Consider the following 5,572-nt stretch of genomic DNA (forward strand, 5'->3'; position numbering starts at 1 on the left):
AAAAAAAAAAAAATGGCTAGTTGCTCCAACTTCAAAACAGAATTTGAGATTCCCTGGGAAAGTTTGTTTTCCATAAAATAAATCTTTTGTCAATCAGGTTACCACTAAATCTATCATTAAATCTTTGCTCATTTGAATATAGCAGATTTTAAACTTTTAAAGAGTCTTCTATGGCTTTCAGCAACTGGGCAGACTGAGGTGTTCAGACTCTTCTCAATTAGCAACACATATAAGTGATGGCTAAAATATAACCCCTAAATAAACTTAACTACATAGTTGGGTATTGATAAAACATTAGAAAGGTACATCTTAAGTGCCAGAAATGAAACAGAGACTCAAAGCCAGAGATTTGCCTGAAAAAGCCAATGCCTTGGTTCTGGAAGGCAGGGCCAGGAGAGAAGGCACAGAAAACCAAATCCAGGAACACACTTTCTCCTTTACAGGAGACCCACAGGGAAGGGTAGAATGGTTCCCATATACGTGGGAACTGGATATGCAACAGAGATCACCTGTCACATGTAAAAATCAGAGGAAAAGGGATGGAATCACCAATGATTGCCAATAGTGCAATGCTGGGAACAGGCACCCACATCTGGCCATAAACTGGCCCCAAAACTGGCCATAAACAAAATCTCTGCAACACTGTGACATGATCATGATGGCCATGATGCCCATACTGGAAGGTTTTCCTGGCCCACCCAGGGTGGAAAACCACTTAAGGCGTTCTTAAACCACAAACAATAGTATGCGTGATCTGAGACTTAAGGACATGTTCCTGCTGCAGATAACTAGCCCAACCCATTTCCCATTATTTCGGCCCATCCCTTTGTTTCCCCTAAGAAACACTTTTAGTTAATCTATAATCTATAGAAACAATGCTTATCACTGGGCTTACTGTCAATAAATATGTGGGTAAATCTCTGTTTGGGGCTCTCAGCTCTGAAGGCCATGAGATCCCGATTTCCCTCTCCACATGCTATATTTCTGTGTGTGTGTCTTTAATTCCTCTAGCACCACTGGGTTAGGGTCTCCACGATCGAGCTGGTCTTGGCAAATGACGCCCATACATGGGGCTCGAACCCAGGTTGAAGGGTCGCCAGAGCAATGGTTGGACAATGTGGAACTAAGCTGGAGGACACCAGAATACTCTTAAGCAATCCCCATGGTGAGTAAGAAGGGGAGCTCAGAAGCATCAAGGTAACAATGGGACAAGTGTGGGCTCTGGTTCGTTCCACCTTGGAACCTTTTGACACTGATGAGGAGGAGGAAGGAGAGTATAATGAAGTAACAGATGAAGTAACAGAGCAGGTTTGTTTGCCAGCTTGCCAGCTAAAGCTAAAGAGGCAAAGGAGGAAGAGGTTCATCCCTACCCTTCTGCACCCCCTCATTATTTTGAAGAAAGAGAGTGGCCTGACCCTCCAATCTTTCTTTTCTGGAGGACACTGGATGAAAAGTAGTTGCCACAGTGACTGGTCGAGCAGCGCCGTGAGTGACCACTCTCAGTTCTATTCAGGCAGGAATTCAGCAAGCTAGATGGGAGGGTGATTTAGAGGCTTTGCAGTTCCCTGTTAGCATACGACCCCCAGATCAACAGAGACATATTATAGCTACATTTGAGTCGTTTCCTTTTAAATTTAGGAAATGCCATGCAGGGCCCATCCCAGGCCCCATTCCAAACTGGGGCATTTCCACATCAGGCCACTCCCTCACCCCTGTAAAATATCTGTCCCCCACCACAGCTGGTAGTGCTGCAGTAGATTTATGCTGCACAAAAGCTGTGAGTCTTCTGCCTGGGGAACCCCTGCAAAAAGTCCCAAGAGGGGTCTGTGGATCCTTGCCAGCAGGGATGATAAGATTACTTCTAGGAAGGTCTAGTTTAAATTTAAAAGGGGTGCAAGTACAAACAGGAGTCATTGATTCAGATTACAATGGGGAAATTCAAATTGTTATATCTACTTCCGTTCCCTGGAAAACAGAGCCAGGAGACCGTATAGCACAGCTCCTGATTGTGCTGTATGTGGAAATGGGGAAAAGTGAAATTAAATGAACAGGAGGATTTGAAAGCACAAATAAACAAGGCAAAGTGGCTTATTGGGTGAATCAAATTACTGATAAACATCCTACCTGTGAAATAACTCTTCAGGGAAAGAAGTTTAAAGGTTTGGTAGATACAGGAGCGGACATTTCAATCATTTCTCTACATCACTGTCCATCCATGTGGTCAATTCAGTGTGCTCAATTTAACATAGTTGGAGTTGGTAAAGCCCCTGAAGTATATCAAAGTAGTTATATTTTGCATTGTGAAGGGTCCGATGGACAACCTGGGACTATTCAACCAATTATAACTTCTGTGCCTATACATTTATGGGAAAGATATTTATTACAACAATGGGGAGCACAATTCTAATTCCAGAACAATTATATAGCCCTCAAAGTCAATATATGGTGCATGAAATGGAGTATGTCCCTGGTATGGGACCAGGAAAAAGTTTGCAAGGTTTGAAGGTACCACTTCAAGCAGAAAGACGAAGTTCCCACCAAGGTTTAGGATATCATTTTTGATGGTGGCCATTGCTAAGCCTCCAGAACCTATACCTTTAAAATGGTTAACAGGTAAGCCAATTTGGATAAAACAATGGCCGCTAAGTAAAGAGAAACCAGAGGCTTTTGAGGAATTAGTTAATGAACAATTAGAAAAAGACACATAGCTCCAATATTTTCCCCTTGGAATTCTCCAATTTTTGTAATTAAGAAAACATCAGGTAAAAGGAGAATGTTAACTGATTTAAGAGTTGTTAATTCAGTTATACAACCTATGGGGACATTACAGCCAGAATTGCCTTCTCCTGCTATGATTCCAAAAAATTGGCCTTTAATGGTCATAGATTTAAAAGACTGTTTCTCTGCTATCCCCTTAGCTGAGCAAAACTGTGAATGGTTTGCATTTACGATTCCTGCAGTAAACAACCTGCAGCCTGCTAAACGTTTTCATTGGAAAGTGTTGCCATAAGGCGCATTAAACAGTCCAACAATTTGCCAAACTTATGTAGGGCAAGCAATTGAAACTACTCGTAAAATATTTTCACAGTGTTACATTATTCATTATATGGATGATATACTTTGTGCTGTCCCTACTCGAGAAATACTACTCCAATGTTATGATCACTTGCAAAATTTGATTTCTCACACTGGTTTAATTATAGCTCCTGACAAAATTCAGACTGCTACTCCTTACTCCTACTTGGGGACCTTAGTAAATGACATTACCATTGTGCCACAGAAAGTAACCATACGTAGAGATCAACTGAAAACATTAAATGACTTTTGAAAATTACTAGGGGACATTAATTGGATACAACCTGCTCTAGGCATTCCTACCTATGCCATGAGTAATCTATTTTCTATCCTTAGAGGAGATCCTAGTCTCACTAGCCCTTGGCAATTAACAAAAGAAGCTCAGGCAGAGCTGCAGCTAATGGAAAAGCAAGTTCATAAAGCTCAAATAAATTGAATTGCTCCAAAGAAGACTCTAGATTTGCTAATTTTTCCAACTCAGCATTCACCTACTAGTATGATTGTTCAAGAACAAGATCTTGTAGAGTGGCTTTTTCTTCCACATACTAATTCACGGACTCTAACTCCTTATTTAGATCAAATTGCTACTATGATAGGGACTGGGAGAACTCAGGTTGTTAACTTACATGGATATGATCCTGGAAAAATTATTGTGTCTCTCATGAAGGCACAAATACAGTAAGTTTTTATAAATAGTCTCACTCAGCAAACTCATTTAGCTGACTTTCTGGGTATTCTCGATAACCATTTTCTTAAAATGAAACTGTTTCAAATTTTGAAATTAACTAATTTGGATTTTCCCTAAAATAACGAAATTTAAACCAATTGAAGGTGCTGAGAATGTTTTTACAGATGGGTCTAGTAACGGTAAACTTCTTATTCTGGTTCAAAAGGTAAAGTTTTCCAGACACCCTATACTTCAGCTCAAAAAGCAGAGCTTGTAGCTATAATTGAGGTATTGACTGCTTTTGACATGCCTATTAATGTGATTTCTGATTCTTCATATGTGGTTCATTCCACACAATTAATTGAAAATGCTCAGCTACAATTCCACACAGATGAACAACTGATGACTTTGTTTACCCAATTGCAAACAGCAGTTGGGAGTAGAATGCACCCTTTTTACATCACTCACATTAGGGCTCATACACCTCTTCCAGGACTTTTGACTGCAGGGAGATATTGCTAGTGCAATATCTAATGCTAGACACTTTCACAATTTAACCCATGTTAATGCCTCTGGTGTCAACTGCAGATACAGCATTACCTGGAAAGAAGATAAAGCTATTATCCAGTGATGCCCAACTTGCCAAATGGTGCATTCTTCATCTTTACAGGAGGAGTTAATCCTCGAGAATTGGAACCTAACTCTCTTTGGCAAATGGATGTCACACATGTTCCCTCATTTGGGAGACTAGCTTATGTACATGTATGTGTGGGCACCTTTTCTCACTTTGTCTGGGCTACATGCCAATCAGGAGAGTCTTCTGCCTGTGTTAAACATCACCTTTTGCAGTGTTTGGTGGTGATGGGCATTCCAGCTTCTATTAAAACAGATAATGCTCCAGGCTATACTAGCCAAGCACTAGATACATTTTTCTCTATATGGAATATTAAACACATTACTGGTATCCCATATAATTCTCAAGGACAAGTCATAGTGGATAGAATGAATCTCTCCCTGAAACAGCAGTTACAAAAACAAAAAGGGAGAAACAGTGACCACAGGACACCCCAAATGTAATTGAATCTAGCATTATTAACTTTAAATTTTTTGAGCCTGCCTAAAGGCGAGATGCTATCAGCAACTGAACAACATCTACAGAAACCAGCTGCAAAGACAGAAGTAAAACAACTCATTTGGTGGAGAGATCCAATAACAAAAAGTTGGGAAATAGGTAAAATAATAACTTGGGGTATGGGTTATGCTTGTGTTTCTCCAGGACTGAATCAACAGCCTGAAACCATCAAGACACCTTAAACCTTATCGTGAACCAGATGCTGAGGAAGAGATTCCAGGAGGATCCTGAGGACCCCCGGTTGCAGCTATGTTGAGACTGATGCTGAGGAGGACCCCAACTGTCACGAGCAGCCACCCACCTGGGGACAGATCAAGACACTGTCACAGATGGTGGAAGAAAGCCTGAGGAAAGTGGGACAACCAGTCACAATGAGTAATTTAATGGTAGCTATGATAGCAGTGATCACCATTGCCATGAGTATTCTTTCAACGAGGGCTGACAGAGAGAACAATTATACTTATTGGGCATATGTATCTATCATGGCTGGCAATAATGCCTGGATATAATCACTTTATGACACAGTTATACATACTTTCTGGTCTCAGTATTTACCATAAAAAATCTGCTCCTATAATTGAGGCATACCGCCCTCAAAAACCTACTTGTAAACAGAATTGGACCCAGTTAGAAATAATGAACATACTTGTTTGGGAAGATTGCATTGCAGAACAGGTAGAGGTGCTGCACAATGATTC

The sequence above is a fragment of the Rhinopithecus bieti genome, unplaced genomic scaffold (assembly GCF_001698545.2).
Source record: "Rhinopithecus bieti isolate Rb0 unplaced genomic scaffold, ASM169854v2 scaffold_52099, whole genome shotgun sequence".
NCBI classification, from domain to species: Eukaryota; Metazoa; Chordata; class Mammalia; order Primates; family Cercopithecidae; genus Rhinopithecus; species Rhinopithecus bieti.